The sequence below is a fragment of the Symphalangus syndactylus genome, chromosome 14 (assembly GCF_028878055.3).
Source record: "Symphalangus syndactylus isolate Jambi chromosome 14, NHGRI_mSymSyn1-v2.1_pri, whole genome shotgun sequence".
Taxonomy (NCBI): Eukaryota; Metazoa; Chordata; class Mammalia; order Primates; family Hylobatidae; genus Symphalangus; species Symphalangus syndactylus.
Window position 1 is genome coordinate 102,833,434 of NC_072436.2, and position 23,784 is coordinate 102,857,217.

The 23,784-nt window shown below is 39.0% G+C and overlaps 1 pseudogene; it reads right to left on the reverse strand.

Moving 5' to 3' along the window:
* Positions 1-695: 695 nt before the first annotated feature.
* Positions 696-23,784, reverse strand: part of LOC129463040 (large ribosomal subunit protein uL30-like) — a 108,083-nt pseudogene continuing 84,994 nt past the window's right edge.

Below are 23,784 nucleotides of genomic sequence, written 5' to 3' on the forward strand. Positions count from 1 at the left end.
AAGTACTGAAGGTGCTAAGCATTTGAGGGCAGGAAAATATTTGAGGGAACTTGCACTTTCTCAGCTCAAGACGCATCTCTCTTTTATAAGACTGTACATAATTTCTTCTTGACTTGAGTTAGTTGTAATCCATGTACAGTCTATTCTCTGGAACAGCTGTTACAAGACTATGCTCCTTTTCTCCCTTGGGAAAACCATGTCCTTGCTAAACTTTTGATGGGGAAGTGGGGAGGGCAAGGCCTTATTGTATTGACTGTCATGTGTTCACTTAAATAATCCAAGCCACTGTTTTTTTGGGGGGCCATTCCCGATGGACTCGTGTGAAGCAAGTTAGAGTCATTGAAAGAGGTGTTGCAAGATGAACAACAAACTCACTCCCTGGTTTGTCCCTGACTCTCCTCTGGGAAGATGATTACATTTGCAAGCAGGAGAGCCACTGGAGAGAGTCCTGGTGAGAAGATCTAGATTTTGAATTCTTCTATGATTTGGTAAACTGTCCAAGTTGGGCTGCTCATTGTGAACCTGGGTGACTTCTTTCCTCTGTAGGAAAGTGCAAGTCAAATCTAGGTGAGATAAGAAAGTATAGAGTTTTGTAGTAATTCATTTTTTCTTAATGAAATTCAATCATTCACTTATTTATATTTATTTATTTATTTAGTTATTTATTTATTTATTTTTTCAATTTGAGAGCAGGTACTGTTTATTAATTGACCAGCTTAGAAAAATAATCATGGTAGACACCTTAGTTCATTCTTTTAATAAGCCTGTTGATCTGGTCCTCCCTGTTGCCAGCATTTCTACAAAGTGGGTGGCTTTTTCTTCATTCCGCCTCGTGGAGAAGATAATTTGAAGGGCCACAGGAAGTTATTTGCTTCTTTGAAGCATTTTCCAACAGTATAGCTCTCATGAATCAGATCCTCCATGCAGACGATGCCATATTTACCAAGAGATTGAGCAATCGAAGTGTTATCTGTCAAAGCAATTCACTTCTTACTGATTTTGCTATAACCACGCTTGTAGATTAGTTCATTTACTGACTTAAGATTTGGGTACCCCCATGCAATGTATGGCTCTACAATCCTCAGCATGTTAATTGAAGCCTTGTTGAGTTTCACAAAGGTTCCACTGAAGATTTGACGAAGGTGAAGAAGCTGTAACACCTTTTGGACCTTTGGGCTCACACCATTGACACCTCTTATCCTGATGACAAACGCCAATTTGGGTTCTTCAGGTACATATAAGTTGCCATCTTTTCTTGCCATCCTCACCATTCATATTTCAGTTCTGTACATCTGCCTATATTCCTTGTGATAGTGCTTTGCTTTTTCATAGATAAGCTTCCTCATTGCCTTTCAAAGCATCTTTTGGGCAAACTTCTTTCAAAGGCACTTGATCTTCAGCTCTGCGAAATTCCTTCCCTTTTTCTTAAGGGTTTCTGGCATAGCAGGAACCTTCTTCTTCTTCTCTTCTACATCCTCCGTGGTTCCAGCTGGAAAAAGAGTTCATTCACTTATTTAACAAGTATTTATTGAGAGTCTTCTATGTACTAGCTACTGTGCTTGGTGGTAGGAATACTGAGAGCTATATTTACAAACACAACAAATCATAGCCCATAAACCACTGGTGTGACATCTGGCAGAGTAACAGCTCTCCAAATATGTACCAAATGACACCCATTCCATGAAATTCTCTTGTCCTCACTGGAGAGAGAAAGAGAAAAAGGGAGAAAGCATAAAGGAAGAAGGAAAGAAAGGAAAAGCAGGGAGAATTACTTTTTCTCAAATTTGGGAAACACTGTACTCTCTGTTTTCATTGTATCATAGAATAATAAAAGCTTTGGTATGTTCTTCTACAAATAATTGTGCTGATTTTGTTTAATTTAATAGAATTCTACCTACTAATATTTTGAGAACTAGTTTTCTGTGAAACATTCTTTGAGGAAACTCAGTAGAAATTAGTGTCAAAAACTATCAGGATGGCAAAGCTGCCTTGCCATAGTTGTTGGTGGTCAAGTGTTGCTGCCACTGAGTGAAATCCACCATGGAGCCGCTGAGCCTGTCCTCTGTGGCTGCCAAACACACTTCATGCAGAGCATGGGGCTCCTTGCTGTGCACCTTCCCTGTGAGAAATGGCTCATCCTGGCTACTCATCCACCTGTTCCAATTCATTTACTTTCATAATCCTGGCTTCAAATTTACTTCACTGGTAGAATTTTCTCAAGTAGCATCTTTAGAATAAAGGCACATTTTATTATTTTATTTTCTTATGACAATAGCAAAGCATGTTCATCATAGAAACACTATAAAATGATAGAAACTAGTAAAAGGAAATAAAAGCCCATCCAGAAATAACTACTGTTTATGTCTTGGTGAGCATCCTCTCAATGTTCTCTCCCTACCTCTATTCTCTCTCTTTCTCTCTCTCACATACACACATCAAAAATGAAATCATTTGAACTTTTTCACTTAATACTATATTGTGACAGGGGCTGTCTTAGTTTTCACTATACTTGCAGTGCCTCACGCAGACAGTGACACTCTGTAACTGCCCAGTGAAGATTTGGTGAGAGGATGACCAGTTCTAACACCTCTGCTAGCTCTGAAACTATTTGATCTTTATCATTCTTTTTTGAAAATCATTCTCTTACTCTGTGAATCTTACATGTGGCAATTTACCCTGGGTTGATTTTTAAAGGATTATTCGATTTTATTTTTTAGAACAGTTTTAGATTTACAGAAAAATTGAGCTCATAGTATAGAACCTCCTCTCCCCAGATGTTCTACTGTTTCCCTGTTATTAACACTGTATATTAGTATGGAACATTTGCTGCAGTTAATGAAAAAATGCTGATACAGTATTAGTAACTAAAGTTCATAGTTTACATTGAAGTTTATCTTTGTGTTGTACAGTTCTACTGGTTTTGACAAATGTATAATGTCATATATCCATCATTACAGTATCATAGAGAAGAGATTTATTGCCCTAAAAATCCCCTGTGCTTCACCAACTCATCTCTCTTCCCCTCCTGTCTCCCAACCTCTGGCAACCACTGACTTTTTTTTTTTTACTATCTCCATAGTTTTGCCTTTCCAGAATGCCATCTAGATGGAATAATACATTATGTAACCTTTTAAGACTGGCTTCTTTCACTTAGCAATATGCATTTAAGGTTTCTTCATACCTTTTTATAGCTTCATAGCTCATTTCTTTTTATGAAAAGAAAATCATCCCATGTATGGCTATACCACTACTTTTTAAATTATTATTATTATTTTGAGATGGAGTCTCGCTCTTGTTGCCCAGGCTGGGGTGCAATGGCGCGATCTTGTGTCACCGCAACCACCACCTCCTGGGTTCAAGCGATTCTCCTGCCTCAGCCTCCCAAGTTGCTGGGATTACAGGCATGCACCACCACACCCGGATAATTTTTGTATTTTTAGTAGAGACTGGGTTTCTCCATGTTGGCCAGGCAAGTCTTGAATTCCCAACCTCAAGTGATCCTCCTGACTCGGCCTCCCAAAGTGCTGGGATGAGTGAGCCACCGCGCCCGACCACCACTACTTTTTAATTCATTCACCTATTGAAGGACATCCAGTTTTTGGTGATTGTGATTTTACTTATTGCAAAAACTGCTATAAACATTTGTGTGTAAGTTTTTGTGTGGACATAAATTTTAAAACCAACTAGGCAAAAACCTAGGAGCATGATTGCTGGAACCTATGATAAGGTTGTGTTTAGCTTTGAAAGAAACTGCCAAACAGTCTTCCAAAGTGGTTGTACAATTTTTGCATTCCCATTAGCAAGAAACAAGAATTTCTGTTTTTCTGTATTCTTACCAGCATTTGGTACTGTCAGTATTTTTTGTATTTTAGCCTTTCTAATAGGTGTGTAGTATCTCACTGTTGTTTTAATTTGCAACTTCCCTAATGACACATGATACTGAGCATCTTTTCATGTGCTTCTGTATGGTTTTTTTTTGGTTGGGTATTGATTCAGGTCTTTGCTCGTCCGTCCCTCCCTTCCTCCCTCCCTCCTTCCCTTCCTTCTCCCTCCCTCCTTCTTCTCCCTCCGTCTACTTCCTTCCTTCCTTCCTTCCTTCCTTCCTTCCTTCTTCCTTCTTTCTTTTACTTATGGATGTCCAATTTTTCCAACATCATTTGTTGAAAAGACTATTCTTCACTGATTGAACTGCCTTTGTTCCTTTGTCAAGGATTAGTTAACTATATTTGTGTGGGTCTATTTCTGGACTCTTATTCTGTTCTGTTCTATTTGTCTATACTTTCTCCAATATCAAGACATTTTGATTACTGGAGCTTGAAGTTGGGTAGTGTCAGTCCTCTCACCTTATTCTTCTTCTGTATTCTGTGGCTAACTCATAAAATAATAAATGGGTCTTTTGCCTTTCCATATAAACTTCTGCTTTTCCATATAAACTTTAGGAGCAGTTTGTTGATAGCAACACAATATGTTGCTGGGATTTTGACTGGGAGTACGTTGAATCTATAAATTAAGTTGAAAATTATGTTTTAACAATATTGACTCCTCCTGTTTATGAGCATAGAATATCTCTAATATTTAAATACCAAATTTACAGATAAATATTTCACAGATTTGTATATGTGCAAATTTGGATATTTATAAATGATTAATTATCATTTATTTCCATCTTTTAAAATTTATTTCATCAGAGTATTATAGTTTTCCTCACATATCCTGTATATACATTGTTAGATTTATACCTAGGTATTTCCTTGTGTATGTGTGTGCTAATGGAAATGGTATTGTGCTTTAATTTCTTATTCCAATTGTTCATTGACGGTATATAGGAAAGATTTGTCTTTTATATATTAACCTTGTTTCCTGAAACTTTGTTATAATCACTTATTAGTTCCAGGATGGTTTGTTGTTGTTGTTGTTGCTCTTGTTGAGTCTTTGGGATTTTCTATGTAGACAATCATGTCATCTGCAAACAAAAGACAGCTTTATTTCTTCCTTGATAATCTGTATAATGTTTATCTCCTTATTTATTATTTCACAAATTGTGACTTCCAGTGTGATTTTGAATATGAGCAGTGAGAGGAGACATCCTTGCTTTATTTATGATCTTAGGGGGAAAGCATCTAGTTTTTCATTATTACATAAAATATTAGCTGTAGGGTTTTTTTTGTAGCTGTTCTTTATCAAGTTGAGAACATTTCCCTCTATTTCTAACTTGCTGACAGTTTTATCATGAATGGGTATTGAATTTTTTTCAGATGCTTTTTCTGCATCTGTTGATATGATCATAAGGTTTTTCTTCTTTAGGTTGTTAATGTTATAATTACATTAATTGGTTTTAAAATGTTAAGCCAAGCTTGCATACCTGGATTAAATTTCATTCAGTCATATTGTATCATTCTTTTAATATATTGTTTTATTTGATTTTCTAGTATTTTGTTGGGAGGTTTTTATCTGTGTTCATGAAAGATATTGATTGGTCTAAGTTTTTCTTTATTGCAATGTCTTTATCTGGTTTTGGTGTTAGGGTAATGCTGGCCTCATAGAATAAGTTAGGAAGGTTCCTTCTGCTTTTATTTTTTAAAGAACTTGTAGGGAATTGTTATTTCTTTAAAAATGGTAAAATTTATTGGTGACATTTGGGCATGGTGCATTCTTTTTCTGGAAGGTTATTAATTGTTGATTAGATTTCTTTAATAAATATAGGCCTGTTCAGATATTCTATTCTTTATGTGTGAGTTTTGGTATTAATAGTTTGTGTCTTTCAAAGAATTGGTCCATTTCTACCAAGTTATCAAATTTGTGAGCATACAGTTGTTCATACATATTTAAAAGTATATTTTAATGTCCATGGGATCAGTAGTATTGATCCCTCTTTCATTTCTGATGTTAGTAATCTGTGCCTTCTCTTTTTTGCTCTTGGTTTGCCAAGCTAGAAGTTTATCAGTCCTACTGACATTTTCAAAGAACCAGATTTTGGTTTTGTTGTTTTCTCTATTAATTTGTTTTCAATTTCATGATTTCTGTTCTAATTTTTATTATTTTGTCCTTTATGCTTGTTTTAGGTTTATATTGCTTTTCTTTTTTAAGTTTCCTAATGTGGGAGCTTAGATGATTGGTTTTAGAACTTTCTTCTTTTCTAATATATGGATATAATGCTATAAAATTTTCTATTTTCTTGGCATATCAATCACACATCTTAAAAGCTGTTCTCTAGTAGTTACCCTAGAGTTTGCTATGTACATTTACAATTGATCAATTCTACTTTCCAATAATAGTATACTGCTTCCTAGGTAGTGCAGTTATAACAGAGTATTCAAAATTCTTCCCTTCATTCCCTTATAATATTGCTGCCGTTTACTTTACTTATCTATACATTATAATCTCTCAGTACATTGTTACTATTAGTACTCTGAACAAATTGTCATCTATTAGATCAGTTAAGAATAAGAAAAATGAAGAATATTACTTTCTTCTTCATTTGTTCCTTCTCTGGTGCTCTTCCTTTTTAAAACGTTGATCTGAGTTTCCGACCTGCATAATTTTCCTTCACTTGGAAGGCAAGGCAAGTCTTGCGCAGGCAAGTCTACTCACAACAAATTCCCTCAGTTTTTTGTTTGTCTGAGAAAGTCTTATTTCTCCTTTACTTTTGAAGGATATTTCACTGGATACAGGATTGTAGGTTGGTGTTTTTTTTTTTTTTTTTCCCAATACTTGAAATATTTCACTCTACTGTCTTCTTTTTTGGATGGTTTCTGAAGATAATTTTTATCTTTCTTCTTCTATAGGTAAGTTTTTTTTCCTTCAAAATTTTCTCCATATCTTTGGTTTTCTGCAGTGCAATATGCCTGGGTATACATTTTTAGCTATTTAACGTGTTTAGTATTCTCTGAGCTTCCTGGATCTGTGATTTGGTGTTTGTCATTAATTTTGGTAATTTCTCAGCTATTACTGTGTCAAATATACCTTCTGTTCCCTTTTCTTTTTCTTCTTTCACCAGTTTCATTTCACATATGTTATACCTTTTGTAATTGTCCTACAGTTTTTGGGTATTCTCTTTCATATTTTTTCATCCTTCTTTCTCTTTGTATTTTTGTTTTGGGAAGTTTCTATAGACATTTCTTCAGTCTCATTGATTTTTTTTTCCCTCAACTGTGTTCAGTCTAATGATGAGCCCATCAAATGCATTCTGCATTTCTATGACAAGATTTTTGATTTCTCAGATTTCCTTTTGATTCTTTTTAGATGTCCCATCCTTTGTTTGCATTATTCATCTGTTCTGGTATGTTGGCTAAATTTCCTTTGGATTCTTTAACTTATTAATCATAGTTATTTTAAATTCCCTATCTGATAATCTCAAAATCTATGTTATAACCAAGTCTTATGCTTGTTTTGTCTCTTTAGCCTGTGTTTTTTTAAAATTTCCTTTTAGTATATCTTTTAGTTCTTTGTTGAAAGCTAGACATGATGTGCTGGGTAAAGAAACTGACATAATTGACTTTTAGAGTGAAGTTTTCTAGTAACAGGCTAGGAGCTGGGCTGTGTTTAACGCCTTTTGTAGCTGTGGGTGCCAGAGGCTTCACTTTCCTTTATCTTCTTTCCTGTTGTCTTTACATCTCCCCAAGAACTCCTTTTTAAATGGAATCTGAGCTGTGCAGCTCTCTCTGCTGCATTGCACTGTTGTTATACTAGAGCCCTGCTGACATGAGGATAGAGAGTGGGAATGGGGAAGCATTGTATAATCTTAAGATTAAATCCCCCCTTTTAAGAAAGTGGGCCTGAATTTCCGGACAGTGACCTTCAGAAGCATTCCTAGCCCTTTCCCTTTCCTTATGTGAGACAAGAAGCCCAGAGGCGGTTAGAGCTGGCTAATTTCTCTTCCCCTAGATCAGACAGGGCTCTGGTAAAGTGCTTTCTCTTAGAGCACAGGCTTTTGTTATGAAGATGCCCTGGGCATAGTTCCCCTCTGTTACTTTTCCCCTGTCATATTCCCCTGTTGTTTACCCTCCACTACTAGAGATTTTTCCTTCATTCTGCACTGTGAGGACCTGCTGGAGATCCTTGAGGTAAAAACCAGGAAAGCCTGCATACCCCTACTGCCACCCCAAGGCTGGGCCCCCAGGGTTTTTAAACCTCAAGTAGTCCACACTCTGCCTCCATCAATTCTTCAAAATTACCATCAAAATGTTCCCAGTTACTGGCTCTAGTGGCTTCTGCTTCAGGTAAACTGATCTCAGCTGTGATTTTCCGTATTCACCAGTCTCTCCAGATTTTGGGATGGGCGATTTGCCCTGCAATTTCACTTCTCTGATGGTTCCAAAAAAAGTCATTGATTTTTAATTTGTTCAGTTTTTTTCTCATTGTGAAGACAGGAGTGATGACTTCCAAGCTCTTTACATGTAAGAGCTTAGACTGGAAGTCCTCTGTTGATTTTTACTTGATCCATTTGACTGTCATTTATTGAGCACCCTCTGTTGCTAAGACATTACACTAGACCCAACGGGGGCCACAGGCATAGCAAATTCAAGCCTTTATCCTCAGGGGCCAACTGAGGTCATTTTCACAGCGTGTACTTTGCCTCTCAAACTGCGTCAAAGTTCTCCTCTCCTGGTGTGTATCCGTATTCTGGCTTCCTCAGGCAAGCACTTCTCGAACAAGTCCCTAGATCTACCTTCTCAAAAGTTCAAGAGTTCTGTAAGATAATTTTACAATTTTATGTTTGTATTTTAATTATAATACAGTAGTCCCCCATTAACTGTGCTTTTTCTTTCTGTGGCTTTAGTTACCCATGGTCTGAAAATATTAAATGGAAAATTCCAGAAATAAACAATAAGTTTGAAATTGCATGCAGTTCTGAGTAGTGTGATGAAATCTTGAGCCATCCTGCTCTGTCCTGCCCAGGATGTGAATTGTCCCTTTGTCCAGCATATTCACAATGTATTCACCACTTAACCAGTAGCCACATCTTGACTGTCATGGTATCACAATGCTTGTGTCCAAGTAACCCTTATTTCACTTAATAATGGCCCCAAAGTACAAGAGTAGTGACGCTGGCAATTCAGATATGCCAAAGAGATGTTGTAAAGTGGTAAAGTGTTTCCTTTAAGTGAAAAGGTAAATGTTCTTGAGTTAATAAGGAAAGAAAAACAATTATATGCTGAGGTTGCTAGGATCTGTAGTGAGAACCAACCTTCTATCTGTGAAATTGTGGAGACGGAAGAAGAAATTTGTGCTGGTTTTGCTGTCATACCTCAAATTTTAACATAGATATGTACATACAGAAAAAACAGTATGTATAGTATATATAGGACTCCATACTATCCAAGGTTTCAGGCATCCACTGGGGGTCTTGGAACATACTCCTTGTGGATAAGGGTAGACTACTGTATAAAATTTAAGACAATTTAAGGGTGTTCTAGACAGAGCTCAGCCAGCTATGGCCCTTGGACTAACTTTGGCTCACCACCTGTTTATTTGTAAAACAAGTTTTACTGGAACACAACCATGCCTACGTGTTTACATAATGTCTATGGTGCAGAGTTGAGTAGTTGTGACAGAAAATGTATAGCCCATGAAGCCTAAAATAATTACCATCTGGCACTTTACAGAAAAATCTCCTACCTTTGCTGTAGAAGATCCTCAGATATTATGATCTCATGATTTCAGTGTTAGTGCTTGTGTTTACGATCATGAGGTCAAATACAATTTCAAATTTAGGTTTCTTGGGTGTTTGAAAATGGAAAAGTGGAGACTAATTGAGTTATCATATGGGCAATTTGAGAACAAGCTATGGAACATGCAAAAGGATCTTCCCTGAAGCGAACAGAACCATGTTTATGTTGGGGGCCGACAGGGTTTGGATATATATGTGTCCCCACCCAAATCTCATGTTGAATTTTAATCCCCAGTGTTGGAGGTGGGGCCTGGTGGGAGGCGATTGGATCATAGGGGTGCATCCTTCATGAATGGTTTAGCACCATCTCCTTGGTGCTGTTCCAGGATAGTGAGTGAGTGTGTTATCAGCAGATCTGGTTGTTTAAAAGTGTGTAGCACCTCCCCTGCCACTTTCTTGCTCCTTCTCCAGCCACGTGAACTGCTGCTCCTACTTTGTCTTCTGCCATGATTGTAAGTTGCCTGAGACCTTCCCAGAAGCAGAAACCACTATGCTTCCTGTATAGCCTGCAGAACCTCGAGCTGATTAAACCTCATTTCTCTATGCGTTATTCAATCTTAGGGTTTTTTTTTTTTTTTGAGATGGAGTGTCGCTCTTGTTGCTCAGGCTGGAGTGCAGTGGTGCAATCTCGGCTCACCACAACCTCCGCCTCCCGGGTTCAAGCAATTCTCCTGCCTCAGCCTCCTGAGTAGCTGGGATTGCAGGTATACGCCACCAGGCCCAGCTAATTTTGTATTTTTAGTAGAGACGGGGTTTCTCCACGTTGGTCAGGCTGGTCGCAAACTCCCAACCTCAGGTGATCCACCCACTTCAGCCTCCCAAAGTGCTGGGATTATAGGCATGAGCCACCACGCCCGGCCAATCTTAGGTATTTTTTTTTTTAAAGCAATGCGAGAATGGACTAATCCAGGGGCCCATACAATGTGGATAGCCTGCCTGTGTATGTACTGACTTGCTGTCATTCAATAAACAACTGCAGTGATTATGGCAATAAAAAGTTTTTCTATTTGCAATTTATCTTCCAGAAATAATGAAGGTAGATATACATTTCATGCTGCTTCCAGTAATATCACAATGTTGTCACACAGTTAAATTCAACTGAAGATAATTATCTTTGCAGAATTAACAGGTGACATCTCATTAAAATTGGCATTGGAGAATTGCTTGCTGGCAGAGTTTTAGTTAAGCATGAGGTCTAAATATCCTGAACCAGCAAACAAAGCTGTGCCTCAGTCATGCCATTTTATACAGTATCTTTATTGTTTGCTCTGGGCAGGAATGCCAGGTTGTCCTTCTTAGGAGGCTTTCCACCGTATAGACACCTGAGTCCCTGGGTGTTCTTTACCATCCTACTTGCTCCTGTCTTGGGACCATGAGGGACACCTGGATAGTCTCTACTATTCCCTCTACCACAGCCAAGGGCCTGCCCCTGAGCCAGTTTTTGTTCTAGACTCCTTTCACACCTTTTGAGATTCTAATTGGTGTCCTTTCTCGACTGAAAACATCTGTTAAAGCTCAGTATGTTACAAAGAATCTAATAACATTCGTTTCCTTAAGGGAAAAGCTGCAGGTCATGGTCCATTTCCTCCTTAGAAGCATCTTGAGCCCCATTAACATTTCTCATCTCTTTCCTCCAGAGTTCTGTACCAAGCAGTGGGTGTTGGGACTAGCAGCTTTTGATAAGCCACCAAAAATGCCCTGTTACATTCTTCATCCAGGACAACAGACATCCTTAGGAGTCCAATGAGTATAATGGGTGGACCCTCAGTAAGACCCTGGGTATTGGCTGAAGTCAGAGGTAGTGCAGACATTTTGCTTACTCTTTTTATGTGTACAGAAACCAGGAAAGGCCAGGCATGCACTTCTGGTCCTTCTGTGGGATAAAAGGATGCCTAATGTACAATTCAGCTAGATGAAATTGGAAGCCATTTTTTTTTTTAGGAACATTAAGTGCTCTAAGGCAATGTTCACTTCCATTTTTTGTAATAGCTTTATTAAGATATAATTCACATGCCATACCATTCACCTACTTAAAGAGTACAATTCAGTGGCTTTAATATATCCGTGAAGTGGTACAACTATCACCACAATGAACTTCAGAATAGTTCATCAACTCAAAAAGAAGCTCTATACACATTAGCTATCTCCCTCCAATCTCCCCATCCCCCTCAGCCCTAAGCTAATCTACTTTCATCTGTATGCATTTGTTTATTCTGGACATTTTATATAAATAGAATCATATAATATGTGCTTTTTTTGTGACTGGCTTCTTTCACTTGTTTTCAAGGTTCGTCTATGTTGTAGTATGTATCAGTACTTCATTCTTTTTTATGATCAAATAAAATTCCATTGTGCATATATACCACATTTTGTTTATTCATCAGCTGTTGGACATTTGGGTCGTTTTTAGCTACTAGGAATAATGCCATTGTGAACATTCACATACAAGTTTTTGTGTAGACCTGTTTTTATTCCTTTTTTTTTTGTTTGAGACAGAGTCTCACTCTGCTGCCCAAGCTGGAGTGCAGTGGCGCAATCTTGGCTCACCACAACCTCCGCCTCCTGGGTTCAAGCGATTCTCTTGCCTTAGTCTCCTGAGTAGCTGGGACTATAGGCACACGCCACCATGCCTGGTTAATTTTTGTATTTTAGTAGAGATGGGTTTTTGCCATGTTGGCCAGGCTGGTCTCAAACTCCTGACCTCAAGTGATCTGCCTGCCTTGGCCTCCTGAAATGCTTGGATTACACGCACGAGCCACCATGCCTGGTCCTGTTTTCATTTCTCTCGGGTATATAACTAGGAGTGGATTTGCTAGACCAAATGGAAAGTCTATGATTAAATTTTTGTTGAGCTGCTAGACTGTTTTCCAAAGTGATGGTGCCATTTTATATTTCCACCAGCAGTGTATGAAGGTTTCAATACTTTCACATCCTCACCAACACTTGTTATTATTTGACTTTTTTAAACTACAGCCCTGTTATTGGGTGTGAAGTGGCTATATCATTATGGTTTTGGCATGTGTTTACCTAATGACTAATGATGCTGGACATCTTTTCATGTGCTTATTGGCCATTTGTGTATCTTCTATGGAGAAATATTTATTCAATTTTTTTGTTTATTTTCAAATTGGGTTATTTGGCTTATTATTGACTTGTAAGAGTTCTTTATATATTCTAGGTACAAGTCTTTTATCAGATATATGATTTGTCAGTATTTTCTCCTATTCCTTGGGTTGTCTATTCACTTTGTGGATGGTGTCCTTTGAAGCACAAAAGTGTTCAATTTTGTTGAGGTCTAACATTTATTTATTTTTTCTTTGATTGCTTTTACTTTTGATGTCATGTCTAAGAATCCATTGCTAAATCCAAGGTCATGAAGATTTACCCCTATGTTTTTTTGCCAATAGTTTTATAATTTAGGCTCTTATATTTAGATCTTTGATCCATTTTGAATTCATTTTTGTATATGGTATGAGGTAACTTCTGTCACAGCGTCTGGCAGTATTTGCAATCCTAGCTTCTCTGACACTTTGGATTTAGGAGAGAGGGTATGAGGAGCAGAGCCTCTAGCCAACTCACAAGTGACATATAGCATGAGCAAGAAATAAACTCTTATTGTTTCAGCTGCTATGATTTGAGGGTTGTCTGTTACTATAATTAAGTCTATGCTGATTGATGCAAGCCTCTTATCAGATTCTGTTATATTTGGTTTTATTCTCTCCCACCTTGCTTGATCATTGTCCATCTTGTATGCTGTTTCCAAATTTATCTTTCTGAAATATAGTCCCAGTCAGGACACTCTATCACTTACTTAAGCTATTTGGTGGCTTGCAAACTTCTTAGTGTGACATTCAAGGCCCTTAGGATACTGCTCCAATTGCATTGCCAGAATTATTTCCTTCCTTCATATAATTTTGTTTCTAGTCAAAAAGAAATCACTTGCAATTTTCACTCATATGTTCTGCTTTCCCTTCTCCACTTTTGTTAATGCTTTTCCCTCCACCTGGAATGCTTTTCGTTTCTTGCTGGCCTGCGGAGATTCTACTCTTCACCTCCTCGATGCAGACTGATTTGCTGTAGCTGGGTCCCTTCCTTTGTTGAGTGCTCAATGTGCATGAGATGCACAGATACGATAGTTACTCACAAATACAGCCTTTCCCCCAACACTTGTCTAGAGGACCCAGACCATAACCTCATCTCATTTTTTCACTTCTTTACTTTGCAAAGAAGAGGTGCTCAATACAGATTTGTTGAACAAACTAAGGAACAAATGAATTCCTGATTTTGCTTCCTGTGTCCTCAGAATAACAGCAGCGGCAGCAGGATCCTTTTCAGTTCATTAACAATCATGTTGCACAAAACAGATGCTGGCGAATAGCAGATGTGCTGCCAAATACATGTGCGCTTCTGGAGTTCTTCATTTTGACAGAAAAATGAGTCCTCGTGTACAGCCACAGCCTTTCCCTGGAAGCAGCCACCTTTATGACAGTCCCCCCATGAGGAGGAGAGGTGCCTCCAAGCCCCAGGGGTTTACAATCCCATGTGATTCCTTGTGAATAGTCCTGCCTGCTGGCAGGGCTGGGGCAGCACAGAGAAGGTCTGGGGACACTGACTCAGAGCAGATGTGTAACAGCTCAAACTGCAAAGCCTCTCAGGAAATCGTCAGCCAGAGGCACAACCACAGCCATTGTCTGTGTCCCCTTCCAAACCTCCACCTTTCCTCTGTCATCCTCATCTTTGATTCCGCAGGGGACCCGTCTCTGACTACCAGACCTCAGCACTCCCTGGGAAAGGCCCCCGGGGAGGATCTGCCCTGACTCCTCCTGAACATCCCAAACCAGCTAGACAAATGGAGCACATTTTAGTAAAGTATTGGGTGTTTTTATAATAAAGGATAAGGGGAAAAAATGTATTCTTTCAGGCAGCCGATAACAGCAAGCAAGACGCAGCTGAGGTGCCTTCACCCTGTGAGGGCACAGGGAGAAGGCAGCAGTCTGCGACCTGGAGGAGCACCCTCACCAGGACACGACCTTGCTGGCACCCTGATCTGAGACGTCCAGCCTCCACACTACGAGAAATAAATTTTTGAAGCTTATAAGTCAAATAAAAAAAAAGAGAGAAAGAAAGAAAAGAGAAAGCAAGAAAGGAAGAAGGAAAGAAAGAAAAAAAGGAAGGAAAGAAAGAAAAGAAAGAAAGAAAGAAAGAAAGAAAGAAAAAGTAGTTGAGTGAGCCTGTGAATCCCTGTAGCTTAATCAGGACTGAATCGTAAGGAAGACAGGGCAAAACTCTGCGGATATGGTGCAAAAACATTGACTCTGGGTGCCAGCCTCAGCCCTGTGCCTGTGAGACCTTAGGCAAACTGTGGTTAGTTAATTCAGTTAATTAACCCCCTGAGCCACTGATTCCTTATTCTAAAAACAGGGAAATGCCTACCTCACCCAATCTTCTATTAGGCAAATTAATGAACTAACAAAGGGAAATTACTGGCACACGGTGAACACTTAGAAAATATTAGATTCTTTTCCTTTGAAGGAGGCATTGAGGATGGCAAAGAGGCTGTTACTCAGATTCAGGGACAGGCAACGAGGACAAATATTGACGGAGTTGCCACCAACTTCAGGAGCCCAGTGTCTGCTGGCTGGTGCAGACAAGCACACAGGCAATTGGAGACAGGGTGATATGGACCATCTGGAGCTTGTGAGCTCATATGTGGGGCACCTACGCTTGAGGGTAGAGGGAAGGGAGTGTTCCTGGAGGGGTCCCTATAAGCCAGATTGGAGGATTAGTAGGAATTACCTGGGAAAAGTGTATGAAACAGCACTCTGGACAAAGGGAACAGTTAATATGAAGACTTGGAAGCCAGAAATCCTTGTGAATAGTGAGCTGCTGGTAATAAAAATGATAATAACACCAGCTGTTGACCTACTAGGTAGTAAGCACTCTGCTAAATGTTTTATACACATTGTTGCCTTAATTTTCACAACAACTCTTTGAGCAATGTATTATTAATCACACTGTTTCACAGACGAGGAAACTAAGATCCAGAAGCATAAAGGAATCTTTGTAAGATCATGGAGCTTGCAGAAGATGGGGAAGGGCTTGATCAAGACTCCTTGATCAAAGAGTCAGTGCCAGCCCTTGCTCCTAACCACTGTACAGAGCTGTCATTAGTAACTGGCTGTGACTGAGAAAGTACTTTCTGTAGATGTTAGGGTGGCCACTCCTCTCGGCAAGCCTGTTAAATCAATGGTTAGGTAAACAGAACGGATCCATGAAGCCAGTCGAATTCTGCCCTTACAGCCTACCTGGCCACCATGTAGATGCCCGCTGGGCCAGCGCAAAACCACTCCTATGATTGACCAAAGAACAACTCACAGGGATGCAGTCCATTAAAGGTGTGTTGTGGGGGGCCTGCCTCCCATGGATGCTAGGCACACAGACTCCCATGTGAATCCTGCCCTCCAGGGTTGTGTGGAGTGGCAGTCTTGTGCCATTTGGATGATATGGTATGTTGGCATTTATTGAGAAAGTGAGTTACTGGCTAGGTCTTGGAGCTCATTTGTTTTTCAGAATATTGAAGAAAATGTCTTTCTTGCATTAGAGTTTGGCCCAATTTGAAACCTAGTAACGGAGTTAGGTGATTTGGGAAGGAGGGGTGGATATTGGAGGAGACAGAAGCTGTCATTCTGAGCCTGCTCTGCCGAGGTCCACCACTCCGCATCAGTCTGAGTCAATAGGAAGATTCATTCATTTTTTTTTTTAAATTTCCTGTTGCCACCAGCATATGTCATTCGTCCTGATGCTATGGTGAGGTTTTGATTGTGGAAAGGCATTAATGTTGGTTTTTCTTTTATGAGAAATAATCATCAAGAGAGTGATACAGCATGCCTTTGACATCTCTAGATTTAGCACTGTGGTTCTCACTGATCAGGAGCCTCCCTGGAAGCTCATGCTTGGTGGTAATTTGGCATTTTACTGAGGCATGGATTGTAGAAGCCCAGGACCTGGCACCTGCCCCCTGCAACAGCACCAGGCTCTTGATTTTCTCTGTATCTAGTGGTTTTGGAGGAATAAGGATGGTGTTGTGGAAAATGAACATAAATGGAGGAGGAAGCACCAGTAAAAGCTGAAATGTGATGAGGTGGTATGAGGATGTGTACAGGGAATGCATGATTTAAGCAAAAATATTTTCCAATCTTCAAGTGAGAAGTACATTTGACACATAGAAAACGATTGGTGCTTGCAGAGTTCTATATATCTTGATACTTTTCTCTGTTAAATTTCCTGCCATTATCTTAAAAAGTAAAGACCCATTATGAGCACATGAAAAGATGCTGAACATCACTAGCCATCAGGAAAATGCAAATCAAAATCACAAGGAGATACACTTTGCACTCAGTAGGATGGTGAGTACAAAAAGGCAGGTCAAAAAGATGGGTAATAGCAAATATTGATGAAGATGTGGAGAAATTAGAACCTTCATACATTGCTGGTGAGAATGTGAAATGGTGCAACTGTTTTGGAAAACAGCCTAGTAAATCCTCCAAAGGTTAAACCCAGAGCTACTGTATGACTCAGCAGTTCTACTCCCAGGTATGTCCAAGATAAATAAGGACGCATGTCCACAAAAACAAAAACAAACACAAAAAACCACCCTTGTACGTGAAGGTTCATAGCAGCATTATTCATCATAGCCAAAATATGGAAACAACCCAAATGTTCATGACTGGTAGATGGATAAACAAAGTGGGGTGTATCCCTGCAATGGAATATTATTTTGCAATAAAGAAATAAAATAGTGATAAATCTTGAAAATATGCTAAGTTTAAAAAATTTGTTACAAAGGATTATGTATTATATGATTCCATTTATACAAAATATCTAGAATAAGCAAATCTATGCAGATAAAAGGTAGATTGGTGGTTGCCTGGGGCTGTGTGTGGGCTGGGGAGAAATGGGGAGTGACTGCCAATGAGTATGGGGTTTCCTTCTGGCATGATGAAAGCATTTTAATATTGAATGCAATGTTTGTACAACTCTGTTAATATACTAAAACCATTGAATTGTACACTTTCAATGAGTGAATTGTATGGTATGTGAATTACATCAATGAAGTTGTTTAAAATATCAACTATTATGAGCTATAACCCCCACACATGGGCTTATCAGCACACTTTCCTCTCTATTCCATATTGATCCTCATTATAGCTCCTTGGGGCTGGTGGAAAGGGGGAGTCATGTTTACTAGATAAGGAAACCAGGCACCATGAGACTGTGGCACTTCCCCAAGCTCCATAGTTTTGCAGAAGGTTCATCTGGCACCCTGGTCTTCTGGCAACTAGTTCCAGACATATTTGACAGACCTGATTTTCAAGCTATGCTCTATAGAACCTCTTCAAGGAAGGCTCTTGGGTGGGGGCTGTGGGATGGGGTGGGCATGGATAGGTACAGTTGCTGATCAGTCCAAGCTCTGGCCTCTTACTTAACTTGAATCAAAGCACTTCTGGTTTTAAATCAACGCATTGAGCTCGTGCATATGCTTTCTTTGGAAAAAGGGTTACACGGCCAAAATTCACTGCCCTTAGATCTATGATTCTCAGATTGAAAAGACTATGAAGTAACACTTCCCTCAGCCTCAGCATCCAAAGTGCTGATGTGTCTTCAGAAACAATGTCCACATTTCAAACAAAAAGATGATATCTTGGGCTGCCAAGGTCTTACTGCTTTCATGTTGATTCTTTGCCGAGGAATGCATTCACAAGGTGTCTATTTACAGCACTAATTGACAATAAATGAGAAATATTGCTCTTGGCCAAAATATATTCTGTTGCTAGAAAACAACACAGTGTGTTTATGAAATTATCAGAAAACAGTGTCACCAAACACTAATATTGTATAAGAAGTCCTTGTCCCCAGAAATGTTTCTATTCTCACCCCAGATTGTTTTTAGAAGCAGAAGTTGTTTCTCAACAAAATCTAGTTCTGTTCTCAATTTGTCTTAATAAGGAATGACATAAGTTTACCAGACTAAGGCGTCCATTTTTCATTCCCTGGGTTTAATCTGTGCAGACAGAAAGCTGTAAATATCATAAGCAGTTGTAGCTGGCTGGCTGGCCTTGAAGGGGTCCATTTGTTAAGGACCATGGTTCGTTGATTTCATGTGTGTCTTCCAAGGGCCAAGAGGCTGTTTTCTCATCATCACTATGCGGTCTGGGGAACAAAAGCCGGGGGCCCAGAAGCCTGTGTTGAAGGATGACGTGACCTTTGACCACCACTAGAAAGGCCTGGAGGGAAAGAGGCAAAGTCAGGCTCCAGTAAGGTTTAATGACAGATCTTGTTAGGGTTAAAAAAACAGCTCAGGCATCCAGCTGGGGCTTCATCTGGGGAGGTACTCAAAGGGCCTTCAGTGACAGCCACCCAGGCACCATGCACAACTGCACCAGGTCTGCTAAGCTGTCATTCTGAGCCTGCTCTGCCTAGGTCCACCACTCCGCATCAGTCTGAGTCAATAGGAAGATTCATTCATTTTTTTAAAAATTTCCTGTTGCCACCAGCATATGTCATTCGTCCTGATGCTATGGTGAGGTTTTGATTGTGGAAAGGCACTAATGTTGGTTTTTCTTTTATGAGAAATAATCATCAAGAGAGTGATACAGCATGCCTTTGGCATCTCTAGATTTAGCACTGTGGTTCTCACTGATCAGGAGCCTTCCTGGAAGCTCATGCTTGGTGGTAATTTGGCATTTTACTGAGGCATGGATTGTAGAAACCCAGGACCTGGCACCTGCCCCCTGCAACAGCACCAGGCTCTTGATTTTCTCTGTATCTAGTGGTTCTGGAGGAATAAGGATGGTGTTGTGGAAAATGAACATAAATGGAGGAGGAAGCACCAGTAAAAGCTGAAATGTGATGAGGTGGTATGAGGATGTGTACAGGGAATGCATGATGCTACAGGAAGTGTGATGTGAGAGAAAGCCTGTGCAAACATGTCCTCTTTCCAGTATTTGAGGATTCTTGAAGGTTTGGACATATTCTCAAATGTCAAGGGTCTGCTATAAAAAGGAATGTGATACATAAAAAACTTTTTATTTGGAAACTATTATAGATTCATATACACTTGTAAGAAATAATACAGAGAAATCTTGTGTGTCCTGTACCCAGTTTCTCCCAATGGTAACAATTTAAAAATGATAATATAATCCTACATCCAGAGTATTGACATTGATAGAGTTAAGATATGTAACATTTTCATCACGAGAAGGATTCCTCCTTTTTTTTTTTTTTTTTTTTTTGTTTGAGACAGAGTCTTGCTCTGTCACCCAGGCTGAGTGCAAGGGTGTGATCTTGGCTCACTGCAACCTCTGCCTCCCAGTCTCAAGCAATTCTCCTGCCTCAGCCTCCCGAGTAGCTGGGATTACTACGCCTGGCTAATTTTTGTATTTTTAGTAGAGATGGGGTTTCACCATGTTAGGCTGGTCTTGAACTCCTGACCTCAGGTGATCCACCTGCCTCGGCCTCCCAAAGTGCTGGGATTACAGGCATGAGCCACTGTGCCCAGCCAGATTCCTCCTTTTATAGGCATACATACTTTCCTCCAATCTTTACTCCCTCCATAATCACTGGCCAACATTAATTTTTTCTCCATTTCAATAATTTTATCATTTCAAGAACGTTATATAAATGGACTCATACTGTATGCAACCTTTATGACTTCCCTTTTTTCATTCAGCATAATTTTCTGGAGATTCATCTAGGTTGTTTTATGTATCAGAAGATTATTCTCTTTTTCATTTCTCAGTAGTATTCCATAATACGGATGTACTACAATTTATTTAACCGTTTTTCCATTGAAGGACATCTGGGCTGTTTCCAGTTTTTAGCAATTATGAGTGAAACTGCTATAAACATTTGTGTACAAGTTTTTGTGTGAATAAGAGCCTTCATTTCTCTGGGATAAATGATATGCCCCGGAGTGCAGAAGAGTAATTGCTGGGTTGTATGATAGTGGCATATTTAGTTATTTAGAAACTATTAAACTGTTTCCGGAAAAGCTGTACCATTTTCTATTTCCATCAACAATGTATGATCCAGTTTCTACACATGCTGGCCAGTATTTGGCAGCATTGCTATTTTTTATTTTAGTAATGCTGATAGGTGTGTGTGTGACGTCTCACATGTGATTTACTTTCAACTTGCCTATATATTATTTTGAGTGAGTTTCTTGTAGACAGAATATAGTTGGGTCATGCTTTTTAATCTACTTTACCAATCTCTGCCTTTTAATTGGTATATACAGACCATTGACAGTTCATGTAATTATTGATAGATTCAGAGTTACGTCTGCTTGTTCTGTCTGTTTTTCATTTCTCTGCTTTCATTTTCCTGCTTTCATATGAATTAAACATTTAAAAGAATTTTATATTGATTTGTCTACAATTTTTTAAGTGTATTTCTTTGTTTAACCTTTTAAATGGCTGCCATAAGTATTACATTAGATATATAAACTCATCACAGTTTACTGTTCTTGTCATTTTACCAGTTTGAGTGAAATAGAGAAACCTTACCTCCGTTTATACCCCTTTCCCTTTATCTGTTTATAATTGTCTTAAATATGTTCTCTACACACACTTAGAACATTGTCAGCCAGGGTTATAAATATCAAATATCAAACATAATTTAGAAAATTCATAAGGAGAAGGAAAGCCTATTGTATTTACCCACATTATTGTTTATTGAATTCTTTCTTCCTTCCTGATGTTCCAGGTTCCTTATTTTTTATTTTTCTTTTGTTCAGAAAACTTCATTTAGCCCTTCATTTCAGAATGCCTTAGTTTCCCCTCCATTCCTGAAATATATTTTCACTAGGTATAGGATTCTCAGTTGACAGTTCTTTTCTTTCAGCCCCTGGAAAATATTATGTCTCTTCCTTCTGGCCTCTATGTTTTCTGATGAGAAATCTGCTGGCATTCTAATTGTTTTCCCCCTAGGTAAGGTGTCATTTTTCTCTAACTGCTTCCAATTTTTTTTTTAATTTTTAGCTTTCAGAAGTGGGTTTATATCTTTTTGCCAAATCTAGGAAATTTGCAGCCCTGGTTTCTTCAAGTGGTCTCTTTCAACCTCTTTCTCGTCTTCTTCTGGAACTCTGATGACATACATGCTAAATCTTTTGTTACTGTCCCTCTAGTCTTTGAGGCCTTACGCGTATTTTCTCCTACTCTATTTGCTGAGTAATTTCTATTGTTCTATGTTCCAATTCACTGATTTTTTTTCTCTGTCTGCTCCATTCCGCTGTTGAGCCCATCCCCTGAGCTTTTTATTTCAGTTATTTCATTTCTTAGTTCTAAAATTTTCATTTGCTTCTTCTCTATTTCTTTTACTTCTTTCCTGACACTATTTTTTTTTTTGCTGGGAATTTATATTTTTGTATTCGTTTCAAGTATGTTTATAATGCTTGTTAAAGCATTTTTAATGTGACTACTTTTAAATCTTTGTCAAAAACATTTTAACAGCTTTCTCATCTTGGTGTTGGCATTTATTTTTTATCTTTAAAAATTCAATTAGAGATATTTCCAGTTCTTGGTAGAATGAGTAAATTTTAAAGTTAAAATCTGGACGTTTTATATTATCAGACTCTGTATTTTATTCCAATATTTTGCTTTAGCTGGCAAAATATTGGCTGGCCTTCCCTGATGTCACTGTGTCAGGGAAAGGTTGCAGAGTGCTATTTTGTTAATTTCAAGTAGAGATAGAAGTCTAGGTTCCCCACTCAGTCTTTATGAATTCTTGGTAGGGTGGCTCCTCATTACTGCTGGGCAGAGGGAGTTCCAGCTCTCCACGTTGTCTCCACTGACACTGTGGTAAGGGTAGCCTCATTACTGCTGGGTGATGATTAAAATCCCAACTCTCTACCTGACTGATAACCACCTTATGGGGAGAAATGCCTTGTTACTGCCAGGTGGGACTGGAAGAAGTTCATGTTCTCTACAAGCTGTCCACTGGTGCCAGGAGGGAGGAAGGTGGGTTGTTATTGGCCAGCTGGGATGAAAGTCCTAGTTCCCTTCTTGGCCTTCTCTAATACCACCCTGGCAGGGGTTTGGAGTGCCTCGATACAGCCTTGCAAGGGTGGAAATCTAGGCTCTCACTTGCCCTTGACTGTGTGGGTGAGGATGGGCCCATAGGTTTTTGTTGTTGTTGTTGTTTGTTTATTTTTGTGATGTTTAGCTAGGGTAGAGTGGCTACTGTCTAAATTACCTAAAAGTTTTTTTTTTTGTCTTTCTATGCTGCTCTTTTCTTAGTCCTTCGGCTTGAGGAGAGTAAGCTTTTGTTGGGGGTGTTTTTTTGTCTGTGTTTGTTGGCATTTCTAGGTTACCTACTTCTTTAGTTCCAAGTCTGGAGTCTATGAGGCAAAAAGAAAACCCATGGAACTCACCATATTTTTCTATGGGTATCACTGTCTCTAGCTGTTCCACTGTCTTCTCTTCACCTTTCAAAGTGTTCTTATGTTTGCTTTATATACACAATCCAGCATTTTCACTTGTACTTAGAGAGAGGAATGAGAAAAGCACATCTGTTTCCTCTTCCTGGAAGCAGGAGTCTTTTTTTTTCTTCAATTGTTCATTTAAAAAAAATTTATTATATTTTAAGTTCTGGGATACATGTGCAGAACGTGCGGGTTTGTTACATAGGGATACGTGTGCCACGGTGGTTTGCTGCACCCATCAACCCGTCATCTACATTAGATATTTCTCCTAATGCTATCCCTCCCCAGCCCCCCACCCCATGACAGGCCCCGGTGTGTGATGTTTCCCTCCCTGTGTCCATGTGTTCTCATTGTTGAACTCTCACTTATGAGTGAGAACACGTGGTGTTTGGTTTTCTGTTCCTGTGTTAGTTTGGAAGCAGGAGTCTTGACACATTTTTGAGAAAAGAAAAAACTATCCACTCATGATCTATTCCTGAGTTTTTTTGTTTTTATATGTTCGTTTTGATTTCTTGTCAACATGTATACGATATTGTACAAAATAGTAATCAATCTATGTACCTTTTTATTTCCTGTTTTTTCATTTATATTTTAAGATATAATAAACATTTCCCTATATGTTTATATAGACTTC